The following is a 20562-nucleotide window of genomic DNA, read 5'->3' on the forward strand; positions in this document are numbered from 1 at the left end:
CACACCACAATATCGACTGTGGACAGTGGCCTTGGGTGCATTCACAGCTAGTTGTCCCAGAGCTGGGAAGGCGGAGCTGTGCAAAAAGCGGGGGGGGAGGTTTGAGACGCCCCATTCAGCCATTTTTGCATCAGGCTGGGAGCACCCCTGCATGGCCCGACAGCCCGGGGCTTCCCTTGAGCGACGGTGCACACTTGCGACATAGCACAGCCTTCCCTCAGCAGAGGTCTGGAAGATCACAGCTGAGAAAGGGGTCCCACTCGGAAAACCCAGGGACCCTACATCAATGCTGGGGACTTGTGGGTCAGCGGCAGAGAATATCTGTGGCAAGACTGAAATGAAGGCTTAGACTCTTGCCTTGAATCTCCAGGAACACCTGGGAGGTTTGAATATTAAAGGTGCCCTGCCTCCCTAACCACCCAGACACACGCTGCACATTCAGGGAGGACAGCACCAACAACACACCCAAACTGAGTGCACAAATTAAACCCCACAAGAATCATTTCCCCACAAACCACAAAGACAAAGTTGAGGAGAACTGACTTGAGGGGAATAGGTGACTCGCAGATGCCATCTGCTGGTTAGTTAGAGAAAGTGAACACAACCAAGTTGTAGATCTGAAAAATTAGACTGTTATTTTTTATAACTTGAAATAACCCTATCAAGCAAAGCAAATGCCAAGAGGCCAAAAACAACAGAAAATCTTAAAGCATATGATAAAACCAGGTGCTATGGAGAACCCAATTCCAAACTCCCAAATCAAAATATCAGAAGAGACACAGTACTTGGCACAATTAATCAAAGAACTACAGACAAACAATGAGAGCATGGCACAGGATATAAAGGACATAAGGAAGACCCTAGAAGGGCATAAAGAAGAAATTGCAAGAGTACATAAAAAAAATAGAAGATCTTGTGGAAATAAAAGAAATTGTTGGCCAAATTAAAAAGACTCTGGATACTTATAATACAAGATTAGAGGAAGTTGAACAACGACTGAGTGTCCTAGAGGACCACAGAACAGAAAATGAAAGAACAAAAGAAAGAATGGGAAAAAAAATAAAAAAAATCAAAATGGACCTCAGGGATATGATAGATAAAATAAAATGTCCAAATTTAAGACTCATTGGTGTCCCAGAAGGGGAAGAGAAGGGTAAAGGTCTAGAAAGAGTATTCAAAGAAATTGTTGGGGAAAACTTCCCAAACCTTCTACACGATATAAATACACAAAGCATAAATGCCCAGTGAACTCCAAATAGAATAAATCCAAATAAACCCACTCCAAGACAAATTCTAATTAGACTGTCAAATACTGAAGAGAAGGAGCAAGTCCTGAAAGCAACAAGGGAAAAGCAATTCACCACATACAAAGGAAACAACATAAGACTAAGTAGTGACTACTCAGCGGCCACCATGGAGGCGAGAAGGCAGTGGCATGACATATTTAAAATTCTGAGAGAGAACAATTTCCAACCAAGAATACTTTATCCAGCAAAACTCTCCTTCAGATTTGAGGGAGAGCTTAAATTTTTCACAGACAAATGCTGAGAGAGTCTGCCAATAAAAGACCTGCCCTACTTCAGATACTAAAGGGAGCTCTACCTACAGAAAAACGAAGGAGAGAGAGATATAGAGAATTTTAACAGACATGTACAGAACCTGACATCCCAAATCACCAGGACACACATTTTTCTCTAGTGATCACAGATCTTTCTCCAGAATAGACCACATGCTGGGACATAAAACAAGCCTCAACAAATTTTTTTTTAAAAAAACAATTGAATATATTCAAAGCACATTCTCTGACCACAATGGAATACAAATAGAAGTCAATAATTTTTGATTTGTAACTCCACTATTTACTTCCTACAGGATATAAAATACATAAACTCTAATGACAAATCAGTGGTTTTGGACTCAATGTAAAGTATGTAATTTTTGACAAGAACTACATAAAGGTGGGGGAATGGAGGAGTATAGGAACATAGTTTATGTGTCCTATTGAAGTTAAGTTGGTATCAAAGAAAACCAAGATTGGTTTGGATTTAAGAGGTTAAATTTAAGCCCCACAGTAAACACAAAGAAATTATCAGAGAATATGACCATAAAGATGAAAAGTAGAGTATGGGTTACAAGAAGTGGGGGAAGGGGTAATGGGGAGTTAACAAATGAGTGTAGGGTTGCTGTTTGAGGTGAAGGGAAATTTCTAGTAATGGATGGTGGGAAGGTGTTGGTATTACAACATTCTAAATGTGATTAATCCCAATAATGGAATGCTAGGGAGGGGGTGGAATGGGAAGATTTAGGCTGTATATATGTTTCCACAATTGAAAAAAAAAAAAAACAGTCTAAATAGATAATGACAATTGAATGCCAAGGATGATCCTGGATGGGATCTGAGGATGGAGGAGAGGAGGCTCAAAGGGACACAGATGGCACATAAGGAGAAAAAAAAAAAAAGGAAATATAGAATGTAAGCTTTGTATCAATGTTGAATTTCTTGAACTTCTTAGCTGCAGTTAATGGGATTGCATAAAAGAATGTTCTTGTTCATGGGAATTGCATATGTGAATTATAGTGTTTGTTCAGGGATGTGTGCAGCCTGCTCTCATATGTTCAGAAGACAGAGCAATAGATGATGGATGATAGGGAGGGAGGGAGGGAAAGAAAGAAATGGCAGTGTGACAGGATGTTAAAGTTGGTGGATCTGGGTATCAGAGGAGGGGGGTCAGGGTATGCTGTGTATGGGGTTTGTATTGTTTTTGCAACTGTTCCTGTAACTTTAAATTTATTTCAAAATCAAATTTAAAAAATACAATAAAAAAAGAATATTAGAAAGCTACAGTGGTCAAAACAGCGTGGTACTGGCATCAAGATAGATATATTGGCCAATGAAATCCAATTGAGAGATCAGAAATAGACCCTCACTCCTATGGCCAATTGATAACTGATAAGGCTACTAAGTCCACTCAACTGGAACAGAATAGTCTTTTCAACAAACAGTGCTGGAAGAACTGGATATCCATATGCCAAAGAATGAAAGAGCATCCTATCTCACACTTTATATAAAAATTAACTCAAAATGGATCAAAGACCTAAATATAAGAACCAGGACTATTGAACTCCCAGAAGAAGATGTAGGAAAGTATCTTCAAGATCTTGTGGTAGGCAATGGTATTTTAGACTTTATATCTAAAGTATAAGCAATGAAAGAAGAAATAGATAAATGGGACCTCTGCAAAATGAAAAACTTTTGTGCTTCAAAGGACTTTGTCAAGAAAGTGAAAAGGCAACCTGCTCAGTGGAAAAAAAAATATTTGGAAAACCACATATCCAAAAAGGGGTTAATATCCAGAATATACAAAGAAATCCTACAAGTCAACAATAAAAAGATGAATAACCAATTAAAAAATGGGCAAAAGACTTGAATAGACATTTTTCCAATTGCAAAATACGAAGGGCTGAAAAGCATGTGAAAAGATGCTCAACATCAGTAGCTATCAGGGAAATGCAAATCCAAACCACAATGAGTTATCATTTCACACCCCCTAGGATGGCCATTAACAAAAAAACAGAAAACTTCAAGTGTTGGAGATGATGTGAAGAAATAGGAACACTTATTCATTGCTCATGGCAAATGTAAAATGATAAAGCCATTTTGTTAAGACAGTTTGGTGCTTTTTCAGAAAGTTGAGTTAGAATTACCAAATGATCCTGAAATCCTGCTACTAGGTATATACTCAGAAGAACTGAAAGGAGGGACTAAAACAGACATTTGCACACTGATGTTCCTAGTGGCGTTATTCACAATTGCCAAAACATGGAAGCAACCCAACTGTCCATCATCCAATAAATGGATAAACAAAATGTGGTATATACATATGATGGAATATTATTCAGCTATAAGAACGAATGAAGTCCTGATGTATGTGACAACATGGATAAACCTTGAGGACATTATGTTGAGTGAAATAAACCAGACACAATATGTAAGTACTACATATTATATGATTATATAAAATGTAAATATAAATAAATTTATAAAGGCAAAAACAAAAGGGAGGGTGGGGCGAGGCAGAGTCACCTCACTCACTGAGTGCTCTTCATGCACTGCTCTTCAGGAATTGCAGGTAGGGGGACCCCTGCCACAGTCAGTGCCCCACTCCCACCCTAGCTAGGAGGTCCTGGCCCCACCAATGTCCTCTCTCTCCCAGCCTGGCTTGACCAACACAGAGCCCATCCTGCCTTCAAATAGTCTCGTGGACGACATGGAGACATAAAAGCAAACTCCCCAGAGGAGGCCTAGAGGAGAATAGCCCATCTGATCTGGGGTCAGGAAAGGCTTCCTGGGGAAGCAAAGACCTGGAACGTGAGCAGCAGTTGTTCCTCCTCCAAACCACTGCAAGGCTTACATCAGCTTGTTTTCATTTTTTAATGAAAGCTTATGAATTAAATTGTACTAAATAAACATCACGACTCTATATAAAATTTGAAAAATGGAGAAGAGAAAGGGATCATTTAGAATTCTATTCCCCTAACCAAACTGATGGCTGTTTTAAATCTAAATTGAAATGGATTGAAGCTCTTGTGGGATTTCGTTAAAATGCTTTTTCTTGGAGCCAATAACAAATGGGCAAACCAGGCAGATTCAGTGCACAGATGGGTCCTGGAAAGCTACCATGGAGTTTTTTTTGTTTTTTGTTTGTTTGCTTCTTTTTAAAATTTGGAAACCACATATCCAAAAAAGGTAAATTCATTCTCAGCAATAAAAAGGAATGAACTATATGTAACAGTGACTTTTTAAATATAATCTTAAAATTGTAAGCAAGCAGGAAATTGTAAATTAACCTTAAAATGTAGCCTAAAGCAGCTTTTAAATGTAATCTTAAAATGGGAAGTAGGCAGGGGGTGAAAACCTTTGGTCTCACAAAAGAGCAAGATGTGAAGTCTGCAACAATATGTAAATGTAAAGTTTGCACCTTTCGGGTGTCACCATAGTTCCTAAAGGAAGTAGGAAATAACTAAATTACTAATATTCTCCAAACCTTTGTTACATGTTAACTAAAATGATTAACTCTTTGTCCAGCTCTAATGGGTTTAGTCAATTAAAGAAATTGCCCCAAACCTCCTAGATATAGATAAGCCTTTTGTCTATCACTCTTGCTGCATGTTAATTAAGTGGTTTTGTCTCTGTCTCTGAACCTGCATAAAAACCAATGGAAGAAGCACTTCAGGGAGGCAGATTTGGGAAAGCTTCTCCTGTCTCCCACGCGTGTAAATAAACCTTTTTCCTTCTCAGCCTGGTTTGGTGTGACTTCTATTGGCCGTGCTGAGTGACAAACCCAGATTTGGAAAGTGCCCCTTCTACATACTGATATAGGCAACAACTTGTATAAATCTCAAAAGCATTATACTAAGAAGCTATCATTTTAAAACTGTTTACTATGTGATTCCACTTATATGAAACATTGAAAAGGCAAATCCATAGGGACAGAAAGAAGAGCAGTGGTTGTCAGGGGTCAGCAGTGGGGGCCAGGGAGTGACTGCAAAGGAGCACAAGGGAACTTTTTAGAGTGATAGAAATGTTCTATATCATGGTTATGGTGGGGTTACATTCTGTTTTCATTTATCCAAGCTCATCAAACTGTACCTTAAAGTGGGTGAATTTTAATGTAAGTAAATTATAGCTTAATAAACTAATTTTAAAAATAGTACAGGTTTCATGTGGGTATACAAGATATTGTGATGATGGAAGGAGAAGGGCTGAAGTGTATTGCTGAGGGCTGGCAGTATTTCAAAGGGAGTTTTCAAAGTCTTCACTGAGTCACTCCCTAGTAATTGTACAGGCTTGGTGGGCAGGAGTCACACAGAGGTTGCTGCTCCACAAGGAGCAGAAGGAGGCTTGTTCCAGTTTGCTAATGCTGCCGAATTGCAAAATGCCAGTAATGGATTGGCTTTTATAAAAGGGGGTTATTTGGTTACAAAGTTACAGTCTGAAGGCCATGAAAATGTCCAAATGAAGGCACCAACACAAGTATACCTTCACTGATGGAAGGTCAATGGCATCCGGAAAACCTCTATTAGCTGGCATCTGCTGATCCCAGGTTGTGTTCCAGCTCCATGCTCAGCTCCTGTGTGTTCTTCAAAGTGTCTCTCTTAGCCGCATACCTCCTTCTCTCTGTGGACATTTTCATAGGACTCCTGTGATTCAATTAAGACCCACCCTGAATGGGTGGTGTAACACCTTCATGGAAATTATCGAATCAGAGGTCTCACCCACAGTTGATTGAATCATGTCTCCATGGAAACACCCAAAGGATTCCAACCTAATCAACACTAATACGTCTGCCCCCACAAGATTGCATCAAAGAACATGGCATTTTGGGGGACATAATACATCCAAACTAGCACAAGTCTCCATGAAACAAACCCTCAGGCTTGATGCCTGTGATGGATGCAAATGGCTGGGGGAGAGTGATGGGCTGAAGCATTGGACCCCTCACCCTTATTGCTCTGTGAACAGATGGAACTGAAGGCAAGGATGCTCTGCTTCTGCGTATCAACTTTCCCTGACCTTTGAGAGCTTTCTTAAAAGCAAGTATCCCAGGCAAGAGAGAAAGTAGGAGGAAGGAAGGGGTTATTGAGGAGGGGCGGACAAAGAAAGTTCTTTCTCCATTCACACCTTGAGGTGAACTGGAGAGCAAGAGCAGGGATTAGTGCTTGATGAACAACATGAACTCTGAGTGGCCACCGCAGAGAATCAGATGAGAAAGTCCTTGTGCTGGTTTGGATGTATGTATGCCCCCAAAACACCATGTTCTTTGATGCAGTCTTGTGGGAGCAAATGTATCAGTGTTGATCAGGTTGGAACCTATTATTTGAGTGTTTCCATGGAGATGTTACTCAATCAACTGTTGGCAAGAACTTTGATTGGATAATTTCCATGGAGGTGTTAACCCACCCATTCAGGGTGGGTCTGAATTAAATTACATATAAATGAAATGACAAACAGAAGGAGCTCAGAGCAGCTAACAGTGACATTCTGGAGACAGCTGCAGCTAAGAGAGGACAAAACACCCCAAGAGTAACATTTTGGAGAAAGCCATTTTGAAACACAACCTGGGAGCAAGTGGATGCCAGCCACATGCCTTCCCAGCTAACAGAGGTTTTCTGGATGCCAATGGCCTTCCTTCAATGAAGGTACCATATTGTTGATGCCTTACCTAGGACTCTTTATGGCCTTCAGACTGTAACTTTGTAACCAAATAAACCCCCTTCATAAAAGCCAATCCATTTCTGGTGTTTTGCAAAATGGCAGCATTATCAAACCAGAACAGTCCTCAAGGGTTACTCAGCTGGGAGGCTCTTCCTTCTCTCAGTCTTGGTTCTCCAACCTCCAAGTTTTTTTTTTTTTTTTTTTAATCATCATTTTATTGAGATATATTCACATACTACGTAGTCATACAAAACAAATTGTACTTTCGATTGTTTACAGTACCATTACATAGTTGTACATTCATCACCTAAATCAATCCCTGACACCTTCATTAGCACACACACAAAAATAACAAGAATAATAATTAGAGTGAAAAAGAGCAATTGAAGTAAAAAAGAACACTAGGTACCTTTGTCTGTTTGTTTGCTTCCCCTACTTTTCTACACATCCATCCATAAACTAGACAAAGTGGAGTTTGGTCCTTATGGCATTCCCAATCCCACTGTCACCCCTCATAAGCTACATTTTTATACAACTGTCTTCGAGATTCATGGGTTCTGGGTTGTAGTTTAATAGTTTCAGGTATCCACCACCAGCTACCCCAATTCTTTAGAACCTAAAAAAGGTTGTCTAAAGTGTGCGTAAGAGTGCCCACCAGAGTGATCTCTCGGCTCGTTTTGGAATCTCTCTGCCACTGAAGCTTATTTCATTTCCTTTCACATCCCCCTTTTGGTCAAGAAGATGTTCTCCATCCCACGATGCCGGGTCTACATTCCTCCCCGGGAGTCATATTCCACGTTGCCAGGGAGATTCACTTCCCTGGGTGTCTGATCCCACGTAGGGGGGAGGGCAGTGATTTCACCTTTCAAGTTGGCTTAGCCAGAGAGAGAGGGCCACATCTGAGCAACAAAGAGGCATTCAGGAGGAGACTCTTAGGCACAAATACAGGGAGGCCTAGCCTCTCCTTTGCAGCAACCGTCTTCCCAAGGGTAAAACTTATGGTAGAGGGCTCAACCCATCAAACCACCAGTCCCCTATGTCTGTGGTCATGTTAGCAACCATGGAGGTGGGGTAGGCGAATACCCCTGCATTCTCCACAGGCTCCTCAAGGGGGCACTACATCTTTTTTTTTTTTTTTTTTCCTTGTTTGTCTTTTTTCTTTTCTTTTTTTTTTTTAACTTTCCCTTCTTTTTTCAAATCAACTGTATGAAAAAAAAAGTTAAAAAGAAAACAAACATACAATAAAAGAACATTTCAAAGAGACCATAGCAAGGGAGTAAGAAAAAGACAACTAACCTAAGATAACTGCTTAACTTCCAACATGTTCCTACTTTACCCCAAGAAAGTTACATAATATAGCAACATTTCAGTGAACTTGTTCCTACTACATCCATCAGAAATTAACAGACCATAGTCATTTCTGGGCATCCCCAGAACGTTAAATAGCTTATCTGTTCTTCTTGGATTATTGTTCCCCCTTCCTTAATTGCTCTCTACTGCTAGTTCCCCTACATTCTACATTATAAACCATTTGTTTTACATTTTTCAAAGTTCACATTAGTGGTAGCATATAATATTTCTCTTTTTGTGCCTGGCTTATTTCGCTCAGCATTATGTCTTCAAGGTTCATCCATGTTGTCATATGTTTCACCAGATCGTTCCTTCTTACTGCCGCCTCCAAGTTTTTAAAGATGGGTCTTTCTTTGTCTCCCCTGTCAATGTCTTTGTTGGGGACTGAATTATGTCCCCAATAGAAGACATGCTCAAGTCCTAACATCCAGTCCTGTGAGTGTGAGCTCATTTGTAAATAGAACACTTTAAAATGTTATTAGCTAAGGTGAGGTCAAACTGAACTAGGGCAGGCCTTACTCCAATATATCTGAAGTTAGTATAAGCAAAGGAAATTGGACACAGAAGTAGAAACCAGAGGAGGAGACAGCTCACCATGTGACAGGGGATTGCCAGAAAGCCAGTACCAGAATGCTACAGACTTTGCAGAAAGCATGGCTTTGCCAACACCTTGATTTTGGACTTCTAGCCTGCAAAACTGAGTCAATAAATGCCCATTGCCTAAGTAAACAGTGTGTGGTATTCTGTCATAGCAGCCCTGGCAATGTATGACAGTCTTTGACTCTCTTTGATGGAGATCAAGCTGAGCCGGGGCTAAGATGCCAACATAAAGCTCATGAAGCAGCCTGCTCTGAGAGTCTTGTGAAATGTTGACTTTGTATTAAGCTGGCTTGTCCAAACATCATCCATCATCAGGGGCCATATTTCATCAGATTAAATGGGCTTCTTTTCTCAAAGAAGTACCTGTACTAATATTTATTTTGCATCTTGTAAAAGTATATGGAAGTTGGATAACGATGTTGAAAATGGAAAATGAGTGAATCCCCAGAGAGTATGGCTGAGATAGCTGTATTCTCCCAGAGCAGCCCTGCTGGCCTCTCTCTCTGCAGCAGCCCCAGCTTTGGCAGGAGCCAACCCCCAGATTCCTCGTGGCCTAGTGGTCTACTTGAATGCTCACAGGTATAGTTTGTTTTTAGATTTAGACTCAAATTACTTCCCCCACCCCTTGGTTTTTCTTTCCCCCTCTTGGGTTTTTGGTGTTTTAATTTGCTAACTAAGAAATTCAGGAAGAGGGAGTAAACAAATGATGTAGTTGTAGAAATCTGCTGCAAGTAAATATTAATGTAGAGCACTGGGAAAATTTAGTTTTTAAATCTTGGTCATTTTCTAAGAGGAATGCATTTAATAATTGCATTAATTAATTCATCAAACATTTACAGAGCACCTACAATGGACTACACTGCCTGTACTATCATAGGTACCAGGGTTATACTTATTCACCTGTATTTGTTGAATAATATTAGTTGAATATTATCGTACTCCTACTTTGAGCCAAGCACTAAATGAGGCACTGGACAGGGAATAATGAGAAATAGTTAAAGGTCCCTTTTCTAGTTTGCTAATGTTGCAGAATGCAAAACACCAGAGATGGACTGGCTTTTATAAAAAGGGGTTTATTTGGCTACACAGTTACAGTCTTAAGGCCATAAAGTGTCCAAGGTAACACATCAGTAATCAAGTACCTTCACTGGAGGATGGCCAATGGCATCCGGAAAACCTCTGTTAGCTGGGAAGGCATGTGGCTGGCATCTGCTCCAAAGTTCTGGTTTCAAAATGACTTTCTCCCAGGACCTTCCTCTCTAGCAAACTTGCTCCTCTTCAAAACATCACTCACAGCTGCACTGAGTTCCTTCTCTTTGAGCCAGCTCATTTACATGGCTCCACTGATCAAGGCCCACCCTGAATGGGTGGGGCCATGCCTCCATGGGAATATCTCATCAGAGTCATCACCCACATCTGGGTGGGGCACATTCCAAGCAAATCTAATCAGCACCAAAATGTCTGCCCCACAAGACTACATCAAAGATAATGGCGTTTGGGGGACACAATACATTCAAACTGGCACAGTCCCCTATAATTTTGCCTTATAGGAGGCAATGAAGGCTTTATTTATTCAATTGTCCCTTCCTGCATTAATTCACTCCACATTAATTTCTGAATGTCTGGGATTGGCCACTAAGGATGCAGATGGGAGGTAGAACACACCCAGAATCCCTTCCCAACACTGTCACCATGAATTCACTCGTCCATCCATCTGCCAGAGAGGTTGAGAGGCACACACATCAACATAAAAGAAGGGCTGGGAAAGCAAAGGGGGCAGACAACCAGCAAGGTGCTCCACGACAGCCTGGCTCTGGCTCTTGGGACATCTGGGGAGGCTGAGTCTACTTGCTGCCCACACCACAGGGCACACTGTATTTCTCCTTTGCTCACCCTCACCACACTTGCAATCAGTTGTTCAATGTTAGCCACAGTGTGTTTTGCTCACTGTTGTTTCCCTAGGTCTAGAACAGGGGCAGGCGCATAGTAGATGCCCAATAAATATCTGTGACTGGTGTTGGGTTTCCTCTGCCAGCTTCTCCACAGAGCAATGAAGGTTTCCTGAAGGAGGGAACTTTGAGGCAGAGTGATAGGGAAGACTAAAGGGCCTTAGTGCACTGGCTTGAGGAAGCACTAGCGTGCAGAAGAATGCCAGGTGTGTAATAAATGCTCAAAAGAAACATTTGTGATGATGATGATGATGATGATGATGATGATGATGATGATGATGATGATGATGGAGATTAGACATGAGTGACTAAGGAACTTGGCAGCCTGAAGGCAGACACTGGAGCCAATGAGCTCCAGAAGATGTTTCCAGCTCTGAAATCCTAAGGGGTGCTTCTGAAAACTGTGGATGAAGGAATTTCTATACTTCTTCCTTGTCAGAGCAATGCAGGGGACCCAACAGCTGGTGGGAGCCCCAGCCTGGAAGTCTATCCACTGGAGATCATCCTGGCACTTGCTGTGGGGAACCGCCAGTCTCTGGGTTATACTGTGCAGGCAAAGCAACTCCAGCTGGACCAGAGCCACCCCTGGGGCCTCCTAGCTCTCTCTGTTGATGGACGTGGCTCTACGTGTGTGTTGGAGAAGGGGATGGGAACTCTATCTTTCAAGTGACATAAAGAAAGACGCTCATAGTTTTGCAGGATGATGGAGGAATCTCCAGCTCTGCTGCTATTTATAGTTGAAATGTTATCATTTTGCCTGATTCTCATGGCCTGAAATCTATAGTATTTCCCTTTACCACCCCTTCCCTGTGGGTAGTCTTCCTTTGGTTCAAAATCTTGACTTTCTTGATGCCATAGTTTCCTCATAAATTCCCAAGGGCCATAGGGAAGTAACAATTCAGCCACATGATCAAACCAGCTTTATTGAGGGCTGACTATGTGATAGTCACAAATCTAAGCACTTTACATGTATTAACTCATCTAATCTTTACAATAACCGTTTGAGGTAGGAATTGTTATCCTCACTTTATTTCATTTCTTAAAAAATTTTTTTATTGTGGTAACATACATAACACAAAATTTCCCTCTTTAATCACTTCCAAGTTTACAGTTCAGTGGGTTTAACTGCATTCCCAATGTCATGTTACCATCACCACCATCCATTACCAAAACTTTTCCATCAACCTAAACAAAAACTCTGTGCCCGATAACTCACCATTCTGCACCTGCCCCATTCCTGGTAACCTGTAATATAATTTTGTTTCTCTGAATTTGCATATTCTAGGTATTTCATATAAGTGGAATCGTACGATATCTGTCCTTTCATGTCTGGCTTATTTTGTTCATCATGATGTCTTCAAGGTTCACTGATGTAGTGTAGATCAGAACCTCATTCCTTTTTATGGCTGAATAATACTATAGACCACATTTTGTTTACCCATTCATTGATGGACACTTGTGTTGCTTCTACCTTTTGGCAATGGTGAATAATGACACCATGAACATCAGTGTGCAAAGATCTGTTCAAGTCCTTGCTGTCAATTATTTTGGATGTATACCTAGAAGTGGGATTTCCAGGTCATATAGTAACTTTATACTTGACTTTCTGAAGAACCACCCATCTGTTTGCCACAGTGGCTTTACCAATTTACATTCCCACCAATAATATATGAGGGTTCCTATTTCTCTGCATCCTTGCTGACATTTGTTATTTTTCATTTTTTAAAAATACTAGCCACTCAGTGCAGTGAAGTGATGTCATTGTGGTTTTGGTTTGCATATCTCTAATGCTGTTGATGTTACCCACACTTTACAGATGAGAAAACCAGGCACAGCACACGTAAATAACCTCTCCAAAGTTATCAGGTCCTAAGTGGCAAAACCAGAAGCTAATCTCTTATAAACTCTTGGCAGCTCCTGTTGCCAGAACTTGGATGGAAATGTTGAATTCCTCAGGGAAAGGATGTGATGAAAGTGGAGGGGGAAATATTCTCGTCCTGATGTTTTGAGTTTCAAAAGCCTATCGTGAAGGGTAGAAAGGACTGATCACATAAAGATGGAGGTGATGGACATAATGAGTAAGACCAACTCCCCTTCTCACCCCTCCCTCCCAGTAGGACTCTATGGGTTGGGGGAAGGGGAGGGAGTCAGCGGAAGCCAGGCAGAACATCAATGGGCCCCATTAAAAGGGTCTTGGACCTTGAGTCCTGTCCAAGCTTCAGGTTGGAGGCAAAGCTCCCAGCCAGATTGTGGATCCAAGGATCAGGTGCCCTGTGCTGTTTCCTGGGAAGGGCTCTTGGGGGGCAGCAAGACAGAAAAGAAAGGGCTGTCTGGTATGTCTCTGCAGGAGCCACAGGCAGCTTCTAAGAGTTTCCTGTGCCCCTGCAAGGGGGAGCAGCAAAATGATGCTCGGCACCCCATCACTGAGGACAGTGGGGTTTCTGCAGTGAGTCTGGGGACAGAGGGGACTGTGGTACAAGGTCCCCATAAGTCCCCCAGAAATTAGAGGTGGACCAGGGAGAAGGGCAAGCTTTCCAAATTACCTGAGACACATTTCTGCCACCTAGCAAAACAGGGGCTTAGAATAAAATGAAATTGGGTTTTAAAAAAATCAAAGTCATCCCCTTTTCTGGCACCAAGTTTGCAGACTGAGAGCATGTCTGCTGCAATATGCATAGACTGCATTTTGTTCCTACAGGGTGCAGACACCATCATTCTCAGCAAAACTTTCTGGCTTTGTATCTTCATGAAGGTCTGTGGGGAGCATTGTACACAACAAGCCTCTCCTCTCTTTGGGGAAACCGAGTGACTCAGAATTCCCCTGTAGTCTGGAGAAGGCCTCCCACATCCATCACAAATGAGCCACCCAAGAGAGGTATCTGCCCAATGGGCAAGTTATCCCCAGACCCATCCTCCTCCCTCTGTTCTATCTGGAATGTCAAATCCTAAATTTAAACATTCAACGCTGAGGACAATTGTTTATCCATTGGGGTCCTCACGTCTTAGCTGGCCACCTGAGATCCCCCGTGACTTGGTCTCTGCGACAGCTCCATCTTCATCATCTGACCTGGCGCCTCTCAGAGGAGACTCTCTGATGACAATATCCCAAATGACTTGCTGGCATGTTCTCCCCTCCCATCTCTAGCTCCACCCCTCAGCTCTCCATCCTCCACCATCCATCTATCCACATGGCAAGCAGCACCTGCTAGGTCAAGACTTGCTCAAACATCAGTCACCTCTTTGTGAAGCTTTCCCAGGGAAAGCTAATCACACCCCCTCTGTGACTTCACCGGACCAGGCACTGATGGCTACCATGACTCCTGTACCCTTCAGTGAACACATCAGCTTTCTTGTCTTTTTCTTTCCATTCCAAGACTTTTGGGTTTCAGGATTGGTTAAGGCTAAGAGAGGGGGGTAGGGGGAGAAATGGAGGAGAGGTCATCAAAGACCTTTACTATTTTGCCATGTGAAAGGGTATTTATGAAAAAAAAAAAAATGAATCAAACCCCAGCTCTTCTACCATCTCCATTATTTCATAAAAGCAAGGACATGTTAGTACAAAAAATAATAATAATAATAAAGTCATGACCTCTGAATTAAGGATGGTCCTTCATGGAAAGGAGTCTTGGCAACGTCTACATTTATAAACACATGTGTTGGCTTTCTGGTTCTCATTTGTCCTTAGGCCACTGGATGGGGGCCAATTTTGAGACCTTTTTTACCAGAACTTGCGCTCTAGTGGGGATGCCTGGCAGCCTGTGAGCTCACAGCCCAGCTGCTGCAGTTTCCATGGCAACCAGAACCCCAAGGATGCACTTCAGATGCTGCCTGAAGCCCCTTCCCTTCTTGCTTCAGTGTGAGTTGATGAGGTAGACCAGAAGCCATCGATGCTGATAGTATCATCATAAGACTCCCAGCCTGGTGTGTTGACTTAAGTTTAACAAGGAATTTTCATAACTGGTAAATCCCATTTGGATTTGGAGACTCAGACCATGAGTGGCTCCAGGGCAGAGCCTGCTGGATCTAAGTCTTCTTCTTCAGCCCCAACACAAGCTCTGTCTTGCAGGAGGTCTCTTGAACTCTGCTCAACATCCAGGGCTGGCAGACGGGGCAGGAATTATTGTCTGAGTTCTGTTAGGTTGCTATTTTCTGAGGTTCTCAAGTCAAAGTCTCAAAGCACCCTCCTTTTTTAGCCCCTACAATTTGATGTTAACTGTCAACATCTCTTTTTACAACAAATATTTTGTAAAACCTTTCTTTACTGTTCTGAAATAAAAGGTATAGATAACATAACTGACCTTCATCCATTATATATAAATGTAATTTATAATAATGTAATTTAAAATAAAATAATACATGTTAAAAACATGTATATGCCCTGGCCCATCTACCCTAGTAGCATTAATTAAATAGATGCTTGAATTTAGGTTTGCAATCATTATAAATATAACAGCTTACCAGTGCAGGCTGATGGATGTGATGCTTTGGTGACTCAAATGCCTGGAGCTGTGTCACCTGCCTGTTGTTTGATTTTCTGAAATCTCTGGAAAGTACTGAACAAAACAATGCATCTTTCCTTGGTTTACATAGAAGTCGCGTTCCTCGAAAATACAGCATCTATTAAAACTGCAAAAGCATTTGGTATTTATGTGCAAAATGGATCATTATGCAGAGAATTATTAACAGCTGTTTCATCCACAAGGATGCTTGGAGGCACAGTTGAAAGTATGGCCAGAGGAGGGACCATTCAACAATCATTGTGAGAAATCAAAATCTGCCTCCCCCCAGCAAAAGTTTTCCCAACCTCCCATGGAGAACAATCATCTATGGTCTGCAGATGAAGCCGGGGAACAGAGGCAGATTGACATCCCCTCTCCCCCCACCCCACCACCAAGGCCACACAGCCTGTCAGCCGCCCAGACTGACCCCATACACTTCCTCCTAAATCCAAGCTCCCACCTCTACCAGAGGCTTTCAGACTCTGCTCTTTGCAGCTCCAGGCTCCCTGGACACCCCTTCAGGGCTAGTGCAGAGGGTCAGGGAAGCTCCATGATCTTTTAACCAGAGCAGCTTTGCTTTGGTTTTGTTTAAAAAATTTAATATTGCTAACAGTTTGGGGACATTTGCTGTGTACCAAGGCGCTGTTTATAGAGGGATCACACTGAATTCTCACAACAGCGCTATGGGACAAGTATCTTGAGCCCCGCTTCACCGAGTCTAAGGTGTTCTCTAAGGCGGCACGGCCCCAGGCCTTTTGAGTTTTTCTACTGCGCTAGGCTGCCTCCAGGTCCCCTGCTTCCCTGTGAGATTTCTAGAAAAAAAGTGTTCTGCTGTAAAACAGCAGCCCGGGGAGGCCACCTAGGCAAGGCCTGGAGCCACTGGGTTGGGGAAGTTTGGACTAGATGGATCTTCCTGCCCCCAGGTAAGCCCCCCCCCCCCCCTCGTTGAAGCAGGCCCCTCTGTAGAGCCCCAGGCCGGAATCCACTGTTTGTTTATGAAAATCACTCAAGCAGTCCACTCAGCGCACAAAAGATAAAAAATTCAGATCAGCAAAAAAGAATTAAAACCACCCATAATCCCACCATCCAGAGATAATTATTAACAGATTGTAAATAACCTTCCAGACCGTATAAGGGACAATAAATTTAAATTTTTTTTATATATTTACAGAGAGCATGTCCTATAAAATGCAGAACATCTTAAAATATTCTTTTAAATTTCAGTAGCATCTTTCTTAATATATACATTTATATATTCATAACGCAATGGGACAAGAACCTACTTTAGATGCTGCTGAGTAAACCTGGTTTTCCCCAAGTGGAGGGTGGCCGTGTCTTTTCCTGTCCCGGAGCCGGGAGCCCAGTTCCTTACAACCACTCCGGGAGGTCGATGTTATCTAATTATCCGCATTTTACAGAGGAGGGAACTCAAGTTCAGAGAGGTGACCGACTTGCCCAGCTCGCAGACGGCCGAGATCGCACCCAGCTGGAAGCCTGAACCGCGCGTTCTCGCCGCTCCCCCGACCCGCGCGTCCGTCCGGGCGCCGCCAGCCCGCTGCCGGCGGGTGATCCCCGCGAAGCCGCCGGGGTCTAGGCTGCGGGCCGGCGGCCGCGGGGGCCCGGCTCAGCGCAGCGCACGGGGGCGCTTCCCTGCCCGCGCCGGCAATGCCGGCTTCATTTCTTAGCAACTGTTGGTGGCGTCAGCAATCACGGGCTGCGCGAGGGAGGCTGGATCCGGTTTCAGATCCTTGAGTAGGGGTCCGCTACTCCCCTGGCGGATGGGGTGCCCAGAGCCCCGAGGTCAGCCCTGCAGGCTGCAGGGCAGGGGCTGCGCCCGCCTCCTCTCCCCGGCTGGGGGTCCCTGCCCCTGGGACAGGGAGGGGGCTCTGGGCTGCAGAGGGCCGTCTGTCCCTCCCAGGCCTCCTGCCAGGCGCCAGGGCGCGAGGCGTCAGATCTGGGGCACCAGGTTCCCGGTATACGGGGAAGTGACCTCAGCGCTTTGGAGGCGGCTGGCAGGCCACTGCCGCACTGAAAGGCCTCTCGGCAGGCGCTTGCCACCAGCAGGAAGGTCTCTCGTCTGTCGCCTGAACACACCGCTTTCCTCCTGGGCCAGTGGAGGAAAAGGAGGCCGCTGGCTCTCCCCCGCGTCTGTCACTGAACCTCACCGTGTATGAGACGGAAATCAGGGCGGCTCATCCCACTTACCCCGCCCTCCCCGGCCTCCCCTCCTTGCTTTCCGCTGTGCCCGTGAGGAGGAAGGACTGTTCTGCCAGGCCCATATTTTAGAGCCGAGGAAACCCAGGCTCGGAAAGGATACCCACGACTGTGCAAAGCCGTGGGCCAAAGCTGGGCAGGGCAGGGCTCTGTCTTCAAAGCGCATGTCCCAGTTTTGAAACCTTTGCGCTTTCCATCATGATCCAAAACTGCCCACTCCCAGCCAGTTCCTGTGGGCTCTTTCTAAAATTCATTCATCACCAACATTTCTGAAGTACTCTCTACCAGCCCAGCTCTTGGCTGAAGGCTGTGAGGATCCAGAGGTGAAGAAAGCCTAGTTCCTGCGTCAGAATAAGACAGCTCTGAGCAGAGAGAGACCCACGGTGCGGACCGTGCGGGGGCGCAGGCGAGGCCAGCTGCTAGTGCCCCGGGGCTGCCTGTGGGCCGGGGGAGTGGGCGGGCTTCCCGGAGGAGGAATGAGGGCGGGAGGGGCTCTGTCTGGGAACTTTGAAGACCTTTCCGAGTCTCCACAGTTGCCACAAGCAAAAGCCCAGCGCGGCAAACAGCGCCACGTGGTGCCCAGAGGTGTGAGATCCGAGAGCGGCAGAGGACGCTGCAAGTGCAATGCCCCCTGCGGGACCGGATGGGGTGGGGAATCCGGCCCAGGCAAGCGGCGGCTCAGAAGCCCTTTCCTTCCCCGCAGGTACGTGTGGGTGCTCTGCCCGGCGCTGAAGAGAAGCTGGCGGCGGGAGGGGCTTTCTCCAAGGCCCCAGTTTCTTCCCAAAGAACATTACTTTGCCGAGGAGGTCAGGAAGTGGGAGGGTGTGTGTGCTAGAGAGTAGGAGCACACCCACCTCCCTCCTTTGAAGAAAATCCTTCAAATGACTGCCTTCCAACCCAGCAGGCTCTGAGGCTCAGCTAACTTTTGGGAGATAGTGCTGCTCAGTCAAGTCAACAGAAAGTGGCAGGGATCAAACCACCTCTGGACAAGTCCAGCCCTGCTACTCTCCAGCTTTGGGGATTTGGGTCAAGTCACTTAACTCTCTGAACTTCGGTCTCCTCTTCTGTGAAATGGGGATACAGTTGTGTCTGCCTCATAGGGTGATGGTGAGGTTTTCAAGAGATGATGTCTAATTAAGTGATCAGGGCACAATAGTTCCTCATAACTAGCAGTAGTTGCCCGGCCCGGGGGGATCACACATAACTGGTGCTCAGTTTTTTGCCTTCTAAATATTTGTTCTTTACCTAGAAAGCTGGTTGGGATCATCTGATGCTTGGAAACAAGCAGTAGGGCCTGGGAATGTTGCAGCTGTTGTGTCTTCCTGGGGTTGGATCTGCCTCAGCTGGGAGTGAGGCCTGGGCAATGAACGGTTCACCCTAGACCTCTCCTGGGAGGACTAGGCTTAATTGGCTTTTCAATTCTTGTCCCTTCTATTAACAGTATATTCTCATTAAAAAAAAAAAAGTTTGTTTTTTTAATATGGAATTAATGTATGTTTGTGAAAACAAAAGCTTGTATTAAACTTATTAGATACCAGCTACTGTTCTAACACATATCTTAACTCATTAAATCCCACAATAATTTTATAATTTATTTTCCCCAGTTTATAGATAAGTAAACTGAGGCACAGAGAGGTTAAATAATTTGCCTGAGGTCACACAGCAAAGAAGTAACAGAGTTGGGTTATAAGCCCAGGCAGTCTGACTTGATTCCCCACTCTTAATCACCATACTGTATTGCCTTAAGAAAAATATGTTTGGAAATACAGGTAAGTAAAAATAACCAGTTAAAGATAAGCTATACTTCTAACATCCAGAGAGAACCACTGCTACTGCTAACAGGATAGTGAGGAGTGACACACACAAGCTCTAAAGTGTGTTCAAATTTCATTTTCACTGTTTAGGGGCACTGTGACCTTGGCCTAGAAAGCAGATGAAAATATTTTTATAGTCTTGAGCTAGGGAAGGTCTTTCTTAGAATTGATACCAAAGAAAGAAAACAAAGGGAAAAATGGACAGATGTAACATGACAATTAAGAGCTTGTGTGACATAATAAAGCAAAAATAAAATGCAAAGTCAAATGGAAAACAGAAAAAAAAAACTTGTTGCTTCCTATGTGATAGAGTTAAACTCTACCATTTTTAAAGAACACATTGAAATCAGGGGACTGTGTGTGTGTGTTTGGGGTTGGGAGGGGGTGGATATAGGAACTCTCTGTACTTCCTGTGCAATTTCTCTGTAAACCTAAAACTAACAAGGTGTCATTTTCTTACATCCAATTTGGCAAAGATTAAAGAGACTGCTAACCATTGTGGCAGAGGTGTGGGGGTCAAAGACTTTTTCCTCTACTGTTGGTGGGCTTGTAAATGGTTACAGACTTTCTGGGGAACAAGTTGGTAACATGTATCCACAAGCCTTATCCACATGCAACCCTCTTGACCTAATATATATATATTTTTTTACATTTTTAAAAAATTATGAAATATAACATATTCAGAAAAGTGTTAACTTTCAGAGTATGATTTAACAAGTAGTTAGCAAATTTCAAAGAATGTTATGGATAACAGTTCCACTGTTTCAGTTATTTCCTTATTGTGAAGTATAACATACATACAGAAAGGTGATAACTTTCCAAGTATGATTTAACAAGTAGCTATAAAGCAAATTTCAAAGCATGTTATATGTTAACAGTTCCACCATGTCTGTTATTTCCTTCCTTTGTTAAATCCTATA

General features: G+C 43.6%; 1 long non-coding RNA gene across 1 annotated transcript in view; it reads right to left on the reverse strand.

Moving 5' to 3' along the window:
- Positions 1 to 17199, reverse strand: part of LOC119518701 — a 40680-nt gene extending 23481 nt beyond the window's left edge. The window contains exons 1-2 of the long non-coding RNA XR_005213819.1: positions 16898 to 17199; positions 15574 to 15741 (exon numbers count right to left, since the gene is read on the reverse strand). This is a non-coding gene — a long non-coding RNA (uncharacterized LOC119518701). The remainder of the gene's footprint in view (positions 1 to 15573; positions 15742 to 16897) is intronic.
- Positions 17200 to 20562: the final 3363 nt, after the last annotated feature.

The sequence above is a fragment of the Choloepus didactylus genome, chromosome 22, assembly GCF_015220235.1.
Source record: "Choloepus didactylus isolate mChoDid1 chromosome 22, mChoDid1.pri, whole genome shotgun sequence".
Lineage (NCBI taxonomy): Eukaryota > Metazoa > Chordata > Mammalia > Pilosa > Megalonychidae > Choloepus > Choloepus didactylus.